The following is a 17,019-nucleotide window of genomic DNA, read 5'->3' as shown; positions in this document are numbered from 1 at the left end:
CAGTGACTTCCATATTGTAATATATATGCCATATTATATATAATGTGAATCATTATATATCAGTGCATTTATGTATACGTATACATGCACACATACTTACATACATACATACATATATGTGGATTTGGGGTGCTTTTTTGAATACAGATTACCTCTGCACGATTTGATGATTTGACATTACATTCCAAAGTCATTAGGGAGCAGAATACAAAAGCAGTCAGGATAAGTAAGAAAAACAAAGAAGGAAGGAAGTAAAAGTAAGTAAAAGTAAAGAAGGAAGTAAAAAGGTAGAAAACAGATGTAGAATAGGAGGAAAAAGCAGAATGAGGGAAATTTGAACTTTGTGCCTTTATACTTCAGTCCAAACTTTTTGAAACATAAATACAGATCACTGCATTAGTACCACCAGCATACCTAAAAGTCAGATTTTTTTGAGTGGTGATGCATCAAACCAGGCCCTTGTATTTAAACACATGAACACAAAGCATTTTTTTCAGTGAGTCCCTTTGAGAGCTGTCCATTTATATGTGTGCGTATTTAGAAATCCAAAAGTATTACACTGATTTGAGGTTCTTGCTGAGTTTTAGCACCACCTCAAATCAGCCCCACCTCTCAGCGTGGACTGGTGTGCCAGCTGAGTGAGACACTGCATTATCTGTGATGGAGACAGCATGTGTGTGATACACCCAGAGGCCTGGATGAGTCACTGTTACCTGGACATGCAGAAAAATGTACTTCAATAGCAAGTGGATTCTGCTGGTCCTGCTTGCACATTTAGCCCCACTGAAATGGGGAGCAGAGGACAAGACTGAACCAATATTCAAAACAGCTCAGTGTTTCTATCTGAACTGTTTTCATACATAGACAAATAGAAGAAGTAAATACAAATATTTTTACTTGCTCAAACCATCAATTTTACTTGGGTGTTTACCCTAGGTGGACTTGATTATCTTGAAGCAGAATTAAGTCTCATGGGTATTGATTAAAATTCTACCCACTACAGGAAAATGTCAGTGTCATAACTGGTCATCCTTGCTTAAACCTTCCTCCACTACTTCTGGAAAGGCCTGGTCCTGAGGTACCTAAGGCTACATCCTAAGCTCCTTGACTTTCTTTGATTTCAAAGGGTTTTTGAGAGCAAATGTCCAGTAAACTCTGCAAGCTGCAGGATCTCATTTTCCTCCTGAGGAAAACACCATGCAGGAAAGAATAAAATGCAGTAATTCGGAGTTTCTTGCTCATCTCCCTTAGCAGAAGGTGGAGTTCTGCCTCTTAAGACATGGATGCATAAAAACTGGGGTTTAGGAGGCCCTCTTTAAGCAAGTTAGTCTTAAGGAGATGTAATATTCCCTCTGAGTGCCTTAAAGCAAGCTAGAACCAAGGGCTGTCCTGCAGCCCTGTATCCTAACTCACCTCCTTTGGAGCTGCCAACACCATGAGGATATTGAGAGAAAACAGTTCCAAAGGAGACAAAGGGACTATAGCTGAACACTGCTTCAGCAAACAGAGGGAAGCTCCTTTATACATAATACTAGGGCTAGGCATAGTCTGTCTCTTTAGGTTTCATAAAAGGCTCCTTCCCAACCCCAAATGGGGTACCCCAAAGCTCTAGTTTAGGCTTAGGCTGCTGGATAGTTGATCTTTAATTATTCAGGACACTACCTGAGGTGAACATAATCTGTTTTGTCCCCCTCTATACCAGGAAGACATCTTTATTTTATCTTAACATCTGAATTCCCAAGGGCACACTGAAATTCTCCTCAACGGCTTGTCTTTAGCAACTTTTAACAGTAGCTGCTGTTCCGTCCCATTTCGCATGCCATCTTCTGAGCTTATTTAATGATGTCCTCTTTTTAATGCCCTCCTTGGGTGGAGAGGAACCAAGTAAATTTAAAATAGCTGAAACACATTGATAACTAGGGATATCTGACATTCAAAGCACAAATCTGAATATGACTTGGTAACTGATTTCCATTATTGTAGCCTGCAAAAATCCAGGTCTGGCATTCCAAACAAGTATCGAATCATGCAGGTAAAACAGCATCTGACTCCTGTGTTCCTAACTTCTACAGTTTTGGGCAGTAAGGACAAGTTTACACGTGCAAGCCACTGATCTGGCTACATGTCTTTGTAAGGCGACTGCCGTACACCACCACTCCTGTCTGTGCAAGGGCTGCCTGGGAAGCCACAGCTTGGGCTGAGTGGCAGCATTCACAAAGTCTGTGTTTATTACAACATGAAGGTCAGCCCTGGGAATTTCCACTTCCTCACTTCACTCAGGCTGAACTCTCCCCAGAAAATTCACAGTTAACACTCTCGAGTCCGCAGCCTGAGCTCTTCCCTGCACAGGAAGAGAGGCTCACCAGCTGCTGCCACACATCTATAGTGACTGCAGAGGTGGTCTCAAATGCCATTAATAACAAACCAAGAGGGTTCAGACATTTTACCCAAAGATATCCCTGTCATGGGGAAGATAAATGCACTTAACTTGTGCTGAATTGTGGGCAGATTTACTGTGCCCTGCAGCACAATCCATTTTAAAATGTAGATATGCCTCAGCCACTATTTGGAGGGGATGTGGAGGGCAGGGAGTGACTGACACAAGGCGCTCAGTGTGAGCCTGTGACTAGTCAAGCCTGGGACTGCCTGCCAAGAGCGGTCATTCCCAGGTCCCTGAACACTCAGTGTCCTCCTTCTAGACAGTCCCTACAATATTATGCTACCAGTTTCTGGTAGGGTTAAAAAAAATGTCTTTGAATTCAGCGGTAGGTAATGCATCTTAGGACTGCACAATTCCTTCTATACCATGCAAAAGTAGAGGGTGTGGTGAAGGATGTGTCAGCCTTGTCAAACCCGACTGACTACTCAGACAAAAAGTTGCTGGATGCCTGGCTGTTTTGCTTCAGGTGGAGGAGGCCAAAATGTGACAACCTTTTCCCACCATGGTGCCACAATGACCGGCAGAGCATGTACACAATATTTCTACACAGCTCTTTGTGTTGCTGCAAGCAGAGCGCCCCAACAATGACTGTACAAGGTCAATTACTTAATGTCACACTATTCCTATTCCTTCAAAAGCAGCTTCACAATTCTGTTTCATCAACACCTGGTGACATTTGCCAGAGCTTGAGAAGTTAACGTACAGAAAGATACTTAGTAGTGCTGAGACCACTACAAGGCTATTTTTGACTAGTTATTCTCTAGTAGTGGGGCAAAAATCTTTTCAACCACAACATGCATGCAAAATACATTCATTTGTGAGGATGAATTATTTTAATAAAACATAAACTTCTGGCAAGGTGCATCTCCCTCACATTATTCAGATAGCTTGATAATTGGTATCTAATACCACAGTGCAGCTTGGCCACGTGTGGTACAAGACAATAAATGGAACAGTGGAAGTTCTCAAGGGATCTTTACACTTGCTCCACACTGGGGCTGCTCTAATTTACACCCAGGTATCTGCGAGCCCAAGGGGATAAGGAGCACAATTATTTTCTTGACAGCCATCTCTTTCCTCTGCTTGTGCCCTCGTTCTTGGAAATGGAAGTGAAGGGTCAAATGAGAGCTGCTGCAGTAGCCCTGTAGACACCCAGGGTTCCTCCTCATTAGTATGAATCTTCCATTAACAAGGTTGCACTTTGTAACAGGTGCTCGTCAACCCAACATGTCAAATAACTGGGTTATAGCATTGGCCCCGGGGCACTGATAGCCTTATTAAAATGTTACCACCATAATTAAAAATACTTCGTAACTTGTAAGAGGGAATACCAGATGAGAGCAGTTACAAAGGTCCCAATATCTTTACCAACTTAATGGAGAAGAGTAAGACTTTTAAAACAGATCTTCATGTACGTCTCCCTGATGCCGAACTTTTACAGTCTATAGTGGCTCCAGGGTGTGAAGGACAAAGTTGAATCTAATATATAGAAAGGAATACCAGTTAACTCACTTTGCATTAGTTTTTGCAAGCAGACCTGTCGTTTCATGTTCAATTTCTGGGTTATACCACAACTATTTTGATAACAACCAGGGAAGATAAATATGCAGTTCTTTACTGTGCCAGATGTTCTGCTTCTGACAGCTGAGGAGGGGAGGTGACATCCTAAAAGGAATATTTTTTCTCCAAAACCCCAAGGCTATGGAGGGCAATTTATCTCCTGGTAGAACTGGAAACCTCCTTACCAAGATACCCTCTTTACAAACTCCAGATGTTATCACCACATTGTGTGCTCCAGCTGTGCTTGCTCGTATGCCCAGCCAGCAAGAGCTGCCCACACCAAAGGGACATCAGGCTACTTGATAAAGACAGCATTAAGTATTGCTTTCTGCTGGAAAAAAAAAAAAAAAAAAAAAAAAAAAGCGCCTTTCCAAATGTGTAAAACTTAACTTAAGAAAATTAGCTAAGAGTCTTTTTTATTCCCATCATTTAATGGGGAATTTTACAGTACAAGTATGGGGGAAAGAAAAAAACAAAAAAAGGCAGCCTCCCCTCTCACATACATTCCATAGCTCTCCAAAGGCAAATTCAAAAGTGAGAAGTTGAATTTAGCCTTTCTTCTCCCTCCATTTCTGTTCATGTTGAACAGAAATGGGAGCTCTTTTATCACAACTGTATTCTCCTCTGTTACAAAAGCACAATCATCACTATAACTCACTTAAATCTTGAGTAGTTGTCACCAGTGGGACCAAAATATTACGAGGCAGCCACTGGGGATCATGAAACATCTGTGACTACCGCAGCTTTCAAGATGTTACGATGTAAATGTGGAAGAGTTCTCCTGTCTAGACCAAATTCCAGTGCTGCCTAAGTTTCACTCAGACTTTCAATGGAATGTTCTCCTCCTCCTTAGTCCTCAACTATTTCTCTAGTGTTGCTGCTCAGCATTCAAGAGCTGGTTTGCTTTGCTTCCTTCCCCCAAACACCTACACAAACCTTGTAGTTCAAATAGCAGAATCAATTGCATTTAGTTTTCCGCCTTCTCAATCTCTGCTCTGTGTAATTATGGAAGTCTGACAAAGAGACCAGAGGACTAGAGCCCTAATAAGATATGAGATGCTAAAGAGGCTACTTTGCATTCATGTTTTCTTCCCAGTTCTCCATGTGATTTGGATGTGTCTGTAGGTATCTACAATATCTTCTCTATGTAAGCAGGTCTGAATCAGACATGTAGGGAATAAAATTATCACTTAATTTCCTCTTTTTTTGTTGTTCAGGTCCACTTTTCAGTTAGGATCATTTAGGCCCCTTTAAGACACAGCCAGCTGTTTCCATAAAAATGCTTATCTTCTCCATGATTAGCAACAAAAGAACCAGTGAGGTTAACATCAATTAAATTCAAGTTCACTTGGTTGGCACAGCTCTGAGCTTTTATGCCGGTACTGAGGGACCTGCAGTTCTCCTTGGTTTTATTTTCTGTGTGGATTCCTGGGAAATCACCTCCAAATGGCATGGTAAGAAACAAGATCAACTTACTGTAACAATGCCTCCTTGTGCATGTCTCAGTGAAATAAATTTTCTCAGGCAGTCTTTAAAACACTGCAAACAGACACTGGAAGACCACTCCATGTGGAACACTATATGACACACCATATATGTAATTTCCTTCAACATAAGCAGAAAATTCACTTGTCCAGGCTACTCTGTTAAATGTAGTATGAGTTTAAATTAAGAGTAAGTCCAGTCCTGCCAGTTGCATGACAGGTATGGCCTCACCTCCAGGGCAGACTCTAGACACATCCTTGAAAAAATGCCAGTTTTGTCTGCAAGAAAGCAATAAAATAATAACTATTAACTGGGATACTGTTGACAGTAGTGCACTTTCTCGTACTTTTGTAGCTAATGCAGTTTGTTTACACAGACGAGAACAAGAGGAACCACAACCTGGCTCTTCTGGGAGAGGCAGGAGCACTTGGGGCTTATTCCACCTGCCCCTGAGCTGGGAAAAGTGGGAAATGGCAACAGACACTGCTCCCAAGGGGAGATCCAAGGGAGGGACTCTCAGGTATGTAAGCATATCTTGCTATAAAGTTTTACTTGCCTCATCTCATCTCATCTGGCCAGAACTTTTTCTGGACTTTTGTGTATGAGCACTGACTAGCACTGGGAAGTTCCGCCACCACTAGGAAAAGACCAGGGCTTCTGGATAGTGAACAACTTAAGTAATAAAGTCTCCCTTCCCAGTTTTAACAAGAAATCACAGACCGGTTTGGGTTGGAAAGGACATCAGGAGGTCTGTAGTTCAACCTCCTGCTCAAAATGCTTTAGCTATGAGAGAAAGTTGCTCAAGACTGTCCATCAAGGTCTTCAAGACCTCCAAGGATGGTGCCTGCACAACCTCACTCAACAGCCTGTTCCACTGCTTGTCCTCATGGGCAAAATTTCATCTTCATACCCAGTTGGACCTTCTCTTGTTTCAGTTTATGGCCACCATCTATTGTCATCTCATCATGCAACACCACAAAGAGCTTTGGTGGTTCATAGATAATGAGAGGCTGCTTTTAGCTTCCTCTGAAGATACCTCATCCCAGGGCTGGACAAAGCCTAGTCCCTCAGCCTGTCTCCTGACAGGGTTGGTCTCCACACCCCAAGCATCTTGGTGGCTTAGCAACAAGGTTATCGATCGGTGCTGAAATCTGGATGCAGTATTCTCTCTAGGTGGATCTCATGAGTCCTGCATAGAGGGGGATAATCACTTATCTCCATCTGGTGGCCATGCTCCTGTTGATACAGCCCAGGCTGCACCAGGTTCTTGGCCTTCCCTGCTGCCAGAGCACACTGCTGGCTCATGTTCAGCCTACTGCTCAGCAGCACCCCTGTGTCCTCTCCTGCAGAGCTCACTAGCAGCCTGTACTCTTAAAAGGAGTCACTTCACCCCAGTTGCAGGACTTTGAATTTGTCCTTGTCAAATTTTGTAAGGCTCCTATTGGCCCATTCGTCCAGCTGCTCAGGTCCCTCTGAGTGGCAGCCCTGCCCTGGAGTGTGTTGGTTGCTCACCCCAGTTTGGTGTCAGCTGCAAAATTGATAAGGGTGCGTACTGTCTCTTCTTTTGTGCCACTGACAAAGACATTAAACTGCCAGAATAGATCCCTGAAGAACTTTTGTACTTCAAGAGGCTTGTAAAGGCCTTAATGTAAAACATGAACCGTTTAAGCTCAACGAACAAGCCATTTTTTCACCCATCTACCCATGCATCTGTCCAGACCAAAATGGTCCAGCTTAGATACATATATGCTGTAGAAGATCATGTCTAAAGCTAAGTTAATGTCAAGGTAGATAATAACCACTACTCTTCCCTTATCACACAAAGAAATCAGGTTGGTCAATTGGGAGAAATTCCCACTCAATATTAGGGAAAATAAGCTTACCATGAGGATAAACACTCGAGCAGTTGGCCAGAGGTGCTGTGGATTCTCCACCCTGCAGATACTCAAAACCCAACTGGGCAAGGCCCTGAGCAACCTGCTTTACCTGGACCTGCTTTAGGCAGGGGTAGAATGAGAGACCTCTAGATGCCCTGCAAAGCTTACATGATCTGAGGATCTAACCTTGGTAGATCCATGTTGGCTATTCCCAATCACCTTTTTCTCATTCACGTAACAAAGCTTTCGTGTTCACTACTGTCCCTCGGAAGAGTTTGATAGCAGCATGAACACACCTTATCTGCCCTAGAATGTCCTTATTCCAAAGGGCATAAACCACCTCATTTGTTATTCAGTAGTATGCAGACAAGTTCTGGCAGACTCAGTGGAGATCGTGATGCTTCTGTCTTCTGGGTGGATGAAGACAACACTTTCTTGAGGGCATTTATTTATTTGTTGCTGGATGATAGCTTTTAAGAGAAGGTGGAGCTGTCAATATTGTTTTTATAATGGAAGAATAAGAGATATAGATGTGTCCAAGTGTTAGTGATATCCACATTCAAGCATATTAAAACACTAGAGCTGGTCATAACTTTCCCAGTAACAATACCGACGAAATACTTCCCAAAAACCTCCCCTGTATTTTGGCATCTCAGAGAGGTGCCAAATGAGCCAACCTAATGAGATGAGACAACATGCTAACATTAGAAATGTAACAAGCAGAAAACAGTGCACAATTCTTATGAATAAATGGAAAACAAGCTGACTTACAGTTTAAGATTCATGTTCATTGCTTACAACAATATGTTGCAAAATTATCAAGCATCATCCTTAGGACATATCTACACTACCATTGCGGTTCGCTCCCTGTTTCACACCTGAGCCCCTGATTGTCCATACCACTTGCAGGCTGGTTTGCCCCCAGGCTCCCACATGGAGAAAATGAACTTGCTCCCTCCCAGAGGGCACAAAATTCCCAAGGACACAAGACACTCTACCACTTGGTAGTTCAGACTTTTCTTCCTGAGGCAGTCAGGGTTTACTTCCCAAGCAGACCACAGATTGTGTAGGCTCCCTGGTAGTCTCTCATCATACTAAGATATTCATTTTGCTGTGTCACTTCCTCTGGAGCAGATGAGCAGTTTTCTACAGGGCAGCTGGAACACTGTACCAGGGGAAGCTCTGGAAACAGCTGGAGGAGGTGAAGTATGGAATGGCTGAAACCTTTGCTCTCAGGAAGGGTGGAAGGCATTATCACAAGGAGCTGATCGAGGAAACCTGTGGTTGTACCATGACTGCTCAGTATTTTTAAGGGAGAATTTATGCCTGTTTCCCAGGTAGATGAGTGCTGCAAGCAGGACCCAGGCGTGGTTGTGCTGTACCAGAAGCAGCTTGCAACCCACCATTGGGTCTGACTACCTACCTGTGGGGTTGCCCACCACCACAGCATAGAAAGAAGTCTGGGGATTAGTTTCAACCAGATGCCAGCAGCTCTGCAACTCCAACAGCAGGGGCTTAGCACGGCCGATGACCAGAATAAGCAGCCAAGGTCTCAGGCAGCTACCTGCTGATGTTGCATTGCTGTGATTATATTGCCACTAAACAAAGCCCAGCATGAGTCCATCCATGCTGCAGTTGCACCTTCAGCTGTGGTGTGGACATGCTCTACACGGCAGATGATAATCAGTGTAACAATGCATGACGTCAGCTGTCCCTCTTGCCACCGCTTCCTTGCCCTCCATAAGGATCTCGTGTCCTCTCTGTGGATAAAGACCATAAGTGAAATAGTCCACCATTGTTTTAGCAACAGCCTATCCCCAGAAACACTGGTAAGGATTTTTTGTAGGCTGACATGTTCCATTTTAACCACTACTCCAACTAACCTTGCTCTGAGCCAGTTTTATGGTAAAAAAACCGCCAAAACCTGTTTCTTCTAGAATTCTCATGCCACTAGTAAAGATAGGGATCACCCCTGTAGTAGCAGCAGGAGATTTCCCTACAACCCTCCAGCATAAAACCTGATTTTCTATACATTCACAGAAGGCTGGGTCCTTTCCACATAGAGGTGGTGTCCTCCGTGGCATCGCTTCTGTGAGAGGTTCGTGGGGTGCCCTGGCTTAACAGGATGCCTGTCATGTATACAAAGGCTTCAGTATTGCATGCAGAACTACCTTTATATAAATACACAAAAATTCAGACGTAGGGGTTCCCAGCATTTTTATATTCTATGTTGCTATAATCTGCTTTCTAGTTTTGCACGTCCTCAAGATCAGGTTTTGCCTGTCAAATTGGCTGACGGATATATTCCATATACACAACTACATATTTCATGCATAATAAGAATAAAAACATCCTGATCCGGAAGGGGAACTGAATCAATTAATTCATTCTTTGGTCTGCATTTCCTTCCCCTTTATCCCTTCTTTCTACAGACTTGGACAAGTTTCCACAACTAAAAAACCTGTGCCAAATTTACACCAACAGACTGAAAAATCCACTGCTGCATGTCCTTGTTTTTAATGGGAATAGCCCATCAGGGTGCTTGTTCTGACACGCGTGGTATGGTTTTTGCACCAGCAAACAAGTTTTTATCTAGCACGCAGAACTTATTCAAAAGGTATTACTTCTGCTGGGACTAGAGGCAGGAATGAGTCACATCTGTTTAATACTCATGAAGTGCCCTGCCCCAAGGAGTGCCTCTGTTTTCCTCCCCTCCCTGTCTCGCGCGCTCTCTCTCAAGCCTTAATTGTCTTGACTTACAATGCTTTTAAGAAATCACTCTTAAAATTATGACTCCTGTTAAAGTTAATTAGAAATGAACCCTGGCCAGGAGAGCAAGGGCAGTTTCATAATTGTTATTCCAGCTGAAAACAGAAGGATTCCCTGACCACAGGAAGTTCAAAGGACCAGCAGCAAAAGGAGGAGATAACCTCTGTTCCCAGGGAACACCGGCTTCACTTGGGATGCCAGCGGATTTATGACATGAGCTTCACTCTAATTAACATTTGGGGTGGGGCCTCTCACATTGATAAACAATAGGGTTTCACCAGGGCTGAAGTTTGCAACAGCATCACGTATTTAGGGATAGGTATTACGGCAACACGCATTCAGCGTATTTTGGAGTCTGCTGTCCCTGGAGCTGAATATTGCCCCGAAATGAGGAGCTGTTGCCCCATGTGACTCATTCAGAAAAAAATGAAGCTTTAGTGGGGTAACATTTTAACAAGCAAAATGTAATAATATTTACCAGTTTACAAACCCAGAAATCATTCAGATCTGCAACACTTCAGAAAGCAAGGGAAATTTATATAGACAATATTTTGTCTATATAAAAATATGGATGAAGCAAACTAATAACCTAAACCTACAAAATGGCAACAATAATTGTAAGACTGTACCCTAAAACACCCTTTGTCAAAATTCCCATTGACTTTAGTGGGAACAAAGCCTCACTCCACAGATTTTTCTTAAGCTGGTTCCTCACGTAGAAATAATTTAAAAGTAATTTGGAAGGTGAATAATGTTCTTATTTATTGAGCTTCAACAGTGTATTTAGTGAGGTATAAACATGCACAGAAAGAGTCTTTGCCCGAAGGTCACTGTGGTCTATTCAAATATAGCTAGAACAGATTCAGAAGAGCGTAATTACCACTTAATATAAACATTGATCATATAAGCAGACAGATACAAATACGGAGACTGGTGCAGAAACCTTGCAGATGCCGGTGTTTAAAAGGTTCATGCATATACAGAACGTTTTGGAAAACAGAGAAGGTCTTATGACTCACTGTCAGGATGAAAGCCAGTTTTGTTAGAAGGCACCAAGTTGGGATCTGTAAACACGTGTGTTCTATAGTCAGGAGGGAATCTGCAGCAGCGTGAGAGCAAGATAGGGAAGGAATGTGTGAGCAGATACAGAGAGAAGGGGTCACACAGGGCATCGCTTGGGAAGGCAAGAGGCTCCAAGATTGGTGCAGAGAGACAGGAAAACCTGGAGAGACGGAGCATGAGGGGAGCAGGGCAGTGGCGAGGGAGCTTGGCTTCAGTGAAAACAGCACTTCATCCATGGTGTGAAGCAAGGACTCATGGAGACAGCAGAAACAAATTGAATGTTTGCTCCTACAAGTTTTAAATATAGTTCATTTCTGTTGAAGGAAAAAGACTCAAGAAAAAATTACTGTGTATGAAATACAGAACTTCCCTCCCCTGACCTACTGACACTGTCTCTCTCTTTTAATACCTGCAAGAAGAGGGCTGGACACTCCTCACAGAAAGGAGCAAGACAACATATTTCTGTGTGCAGTGTTCATGCTTTTCTACAAAGATAATATTAATTTAGCAGAGGGCAATTTGACCCAGTACTAAGGATTTAAACTTCAGTGGAGTTGAGATACAGCACGAGCCTTAGCAGCAAAAACCAGTGCCTTGGAAGATGATTCAGAAATTTGGGGGCAATGTAGGCACAGGTAGATGCCGGGCTGAAAGCAGACTCAATTGCTGCATGAACACAGCAGTTTTATGGGGAGCTGGGACCCCAGGGTGGCCCTCACTGACAGCAAACACAGTTTGTGTCCCTAGCATGGGGGAAACAGGGAGACCCATCCAGCTGGGGACTGCCAGCCCTGCAACTGCAGGAATCCCAGTTTGCACCAGGTACAGGATCATTTTTCCACTTCTTCCTCTCATCCGTTGAAGCCCTCAGACACTGTCAAGAGGTCAGCAAACCACTGCCTCACAGAAAAACACAACCCAACAGCTGGATATATATATATGAGATGGCTGTAAGAGATGGAACAGAGACGGTTTTCTAAGTCATGCCCTATCCTGCAACAGCTGGCTAGTTTTCACAAAGATGAACATTTTAAAGCCAGAAGGAACTGTTTTGATAATATAATTTGTCCCTGGCACAGGACAGACTATGTAATCTCACCTTGTATATCTAATCTTGAATCAAACCTGTGTTTTGTGGCTGGGTTAAAGCATAACTTTTGGAAAGATAGGCAACCCCAATTTTACTTTGGACGACTGTGTGACAGGGGTGGTTAAGAGCTTCAAGAGGAAAAATCATCTGCAAAGGACCGTTTTTGATCATGGGTCAATGAAGCTGACAGTTTAACCTTCCCCTATGCCTGGATTAGCAAGCAGACCTCAGTCCTGCCCAGCTGTAGGAGAAATGGTACCTTGTATGGGACCCACTAGGAAAGCTAAGGTGAGAAAAAAGAGACATGACAAAGGGATACTGAGGTGGAAAACTTGTCTATCTTTCCAGCCACATTACTTGATCTGACAAAAGATTTTTTTGTTTCTTGACAAACCTTGTTTCCCTTTTATCCTTAGATCATCCCTGCTGCTGCAGTTCTACCTCTGCACCTTGCACTTCACCTTGGAAAACAGTATAGACAAAAAAAGAGTCTTTCAACAAAAGAGAAAACCACAGCAAAATACCAAAGTGCATTACACCCCCACTTTGTGGCTCACAGCCAGATAACATGGTCCCAAGATCTGTTATTACGCATTGCATAAGTAACAAGCATTTGATCCTATAGATGTAAAATAATGCATTCGAACAGACAATGCATTCACATGCACGCTGCCAGTCTCCCTGCTTGCACGTGTAATGCTGGAATGTATTACTTTCATAAAATATGCCTTTTATCTCGCTGGAGCTCATAACAGGTCTGTGGGTAGGAATTTTTCAGGCATGCTCCATCCAAGTGGTGCTGCCTCAACAGAGACCTGCTGTGCCTTTCCCCTCCCCATGCAACCTTGGCCAGCCAGCATATCCCGAGGGACACCTGGCACACCAGAAAACTCTCTCTTGCCAAACTTACCTTCTGAAAAGAGGAGAGGTAAGATGGGGCATGGCCACAAACCAGTAATCCTCATGGTGTTCCTCCTGTAGCATGGTCCCTCTGCCTCCAGGATAAAGTTCTGACTGAAACAAGCAGGATTTTTCACAACGTTCATCATCCTATCAGTGGGAAGCAAACTCCTGTCTCTTCTGAGTTCCAAAATGAGCTGGAAATAGTTCATTGCTGGTGCACAGTCAGCCTCTTGTGGGTCAAGGGTGTTGTGGAAAATAAACTGTTTGACATGGTCTGCTCTGATTAATACAAGAAAAGGAAATTAATTTCATCTTACATAGCCTGTGAAGTAGCACTCCATGCTTATGATGCCTTGGAAGACTTATCAGGAGATCAGGTACTGTCTGGCACCAGCTAGGTATTCTTATATCTAAATCTCAACTTAGACTAACAAATTTAAATGTACACCCACATTGCGGGCATAATTTTTAGTGCTTCCACTTCTGTACAGTTGCACAAAGGGCTCCTGAGGTGAAAAAGGACTGGAGACTAATTGCAGCGACTAGCACATAAGCTCAGTTTGTATAAACATGCAGCCTGGAGAAATATTTGATTTATGGTGAAATAGATTTGTTGCTCACATAGAAGAATTTAGCAGCAAAATCTCTTTTCTAAGCTGTTGCCTGCTCAAGACAACTTATCTTTTTGCAGGATGATCCATTTGCAGTCCCTTGCATTATATCTGCCATCTTCACACGTCTTGGAAAACTGGGAAATATAGGCAGGCCCCTACCTCCAAACACACAAAAGCAGAATGATCCCAGCCCTTAACAAGCTCATTTTAGTTCTAGCTACCTAAAAGACATGCAAAGGGGGTAAGAATTTGGCCCTCTGCCTCCTCCCACATCACCTGGGATAGCTGAGGCCCTTGCCCCACTCCCCAGGCTCCTGCAGCCTGCCTGGGAGGTCCAGGGAGGATGGTGTCCATCTGATCCTAAAAGCCACAAGAATAGAGTAGATAAATGTTCAACTCCACCTGCTGAGCCAAATATATCTTACATTTAAATCTGTTGATATCAGTGGCTGTGCACAAGGGATGGATTTGCTGCATTATAGCTATCCACTGGATATCAAAGATTGCTGTTTGCAAATATTGTGTGTTTTTATCTGCTTTATGTGTATACGTCCTTGCTTCACTGGCCTCAGCCCATCTTCCTCATTTATGTGATTCCTGGAGCAACACTACTTAACATCAATCCCATGTGAAACACGGAGGCTCAGAAGGTATGTGAGTGTGGAAAGTAGAAAGCTGAGGTGAGCAAATTCAATGTGGAAAGGAGCATAGAGGCTCTAGGTTTGGCCCAGACTTGCTGTTCATCTAACCCCAACACATTCCATCCAGCAGCGGTCTTCAGAAATAAATGTTCCTCAAAAAAAGAAAAAAAAACACAACTGTGGATAGTTCCCCAATGAATATGATTGCAATAGTGCTAAGAATTGTTTGTGTTTCAAGAGGAAATAAGGAATATTTTTCCTTCTCCCCTCTATACTAATGAGAAGTGATCTGAAACAAAGAGCCAGTGGCCTAGAGATCCATCTTTTGGTGGGAATCTTCCAGAGCCTCTGGTAGGTGATGTTTGAGGACACACACAGTGAACTTGCAAAGAAGAAACAAAAAGCAGGTGGCACCTACAAGCCTCCATGTCCCTGCTCATTGCAGTGGGGTTGGACTAGGTGATCTTTAAAGGTCCCTTCTAAACCAAACTATTCTATGATTCTTTGTACTCCAAGTCTTCACCTGGAAGCAGAGGATATCCATAGATATTTTCTTTGAACATTTAGGTGTGAAGGATTTTCAGGCTCACCAGCCAGAATTTTTTTATCTGAGTGTAGCCACCTTCACAAGAAGCCCCACCAGCCTGCAAGCCAAATGCGCCCAGGACAAGCTATTTCCCATTTACTCTTTCCAAAGTTGCACTGGATCTGAGCTTTCCAAAGGGCACACCCTTGTCCTGGGCTAGGAGGGGAGAATTTGCCTCTTGCACCCCTGACACAGGTCCCACAAGGCTGTCCTAGCACAGAGCAATGGATGTGGAAGGCAGGCAGCTTCCATCCTCCCATCCCTTTGCTATCAATAAACTGTAAATCATTCACACTGGGTCACAGGTTGGAACATGCCACCTGGATGGCTGCCTGGATTTGTTCTGCCACCAATAGCTGCAAGTGATCAGCAGTGACCCCTGCAAAGAGCAGGAGTACTATTTTTATGGGTCTAGCAAGCTGTGATTTTATAGCGACCACAATAAAGGTTGAAAATAACCCACACAGCCAACAGCCGGTGGAGGGGGAGTGCTCTGCAGTGTGGATCCAGTCAGCTTTCCACTTTCTAAACTCAAGGAAATGCCTGCTTCCCTCAGTGGCCGTGAGTCTGCCCCACTGCGGCGCTGCATCAGAGAGCCAAGGGCCCTTGCTGCTCTCTATTTGCACACCCTCCAGCTCCTCCCTGCCATTCACTTGCCTTCCAGACTGAAAAGGAGTGCCCGGCTTGGCAGTCACTTTACCAACAACAAAAAAGTGGAGAGAGAGGGGGAGAAAAAAAAAGGAAGACAAGATGACAAAAAGAAGGAAAAAAACAGAGAAATAATGGTGGGGAAAAAAAAAAAAAAAAAGAGAATCGAGGGGGAAGAGGAAAAAAGGAAAAAAGCAAAAAGGGAAAAAAGGAGAAAAAGAAAAAAGAAAAAAGGGAAAAATAAAAATAAGAATAGAAGAAGAAAATAGGAAGAAAGGAAGAAGAAAATAAGAAGAAATAGAAGGGGAAAAAAAAGCCTGTGGTGATATCAAACAGACTCTGCAGCACAGGGGCTGGGTGATAGCAATGCCTGCACTGCCAGCCAGTGTGGTGCTGGGAGCAGGTGGGACTGTGTGCAATCATCCATGGGACATGTGGAGATTGAGGAGATGCAACTTTTATAGGGGCCATATAAAAAAAGCACACAGACAGGGTAATCAAATAAACAGAAACTCTAAACCCTGTGAGCTGTGTGTATTGTATTATGTTGGCCCCAGCAAACACAGGGCAGGCAAAGAGGAAAGCTGAGGGGAGGTGGGAGCCATCAGCAGGGCCAGGGAGGAGAAGGTAAGCTGCAGCCAAATAGGAGAGGGACGGTAAGACCAGGGAGACGCTGGCACTCGCTGCAGCAACCTGTAACCTGTGTGGGCATCGGCAGGAGAGCCAGCAGCGAGCAAGGTACAGCAGCTCTGATTTTAGAGACATCAAACATGCCCCTGCCCACAGCAGAGGCTGAGCACACCCGAAGGGTCAGAAACTGGGATGATGCAGCATCTGGTGGTCTCACACAGGCGGTGTCATTGAGGACAGAAGGACCACAATAAAGAATTGGGGGGGTTAAAATCTTTTACCCCACTTTCCCCTATTCTTGCACTGTTCTCATTCAGATAAATGAATCTGTCACTTTAGTTCCTCCACCTTATTATCAATTTAAGAAGAGACTTTTCAAAGATGCCTTAGTGAGTTCCATTTGTTTTCACTGGGATTTATAGTTACTCAGGCAAAGGCACCTGCCAAAGCCCGGTGGGTAAAGTGCTGAACTTCCTTCCACTGGGATAAACTGCTCACCAAGGAAATCATACTTCTCCCTTCTTTAAAGCACATCAGGGGTGGAAAAGCCCCCTTATGTACATGACCCTGACTCACATATGTTTGAGCATAGACAGTCAAAGACTGTAAGCGTGACCCATGATTTCAGCCAGGCCAAACTGTTGCTCCGCACTGAACCCCATGTCAGTATAAGCAATGCGATAAGGCATTAGCATTATCAGACATTATTTCCTT

The sequence above is a fragment of the Streptopelia decaocto genome (assembly GCF_964273445.1).
Source record: "Streptopelia decaocto genome assembly, chromosome: 2".
Classification (NCBI taxonomy): domain Eukaryota; kingdom Metazoa; phylum Chordata; class Aves; order Columbiformes; family Columbidae; genus Streptopelia; species Streptopelia decaocto.
Note: the sequence above shows the minus strand (reverse complement) of the source record.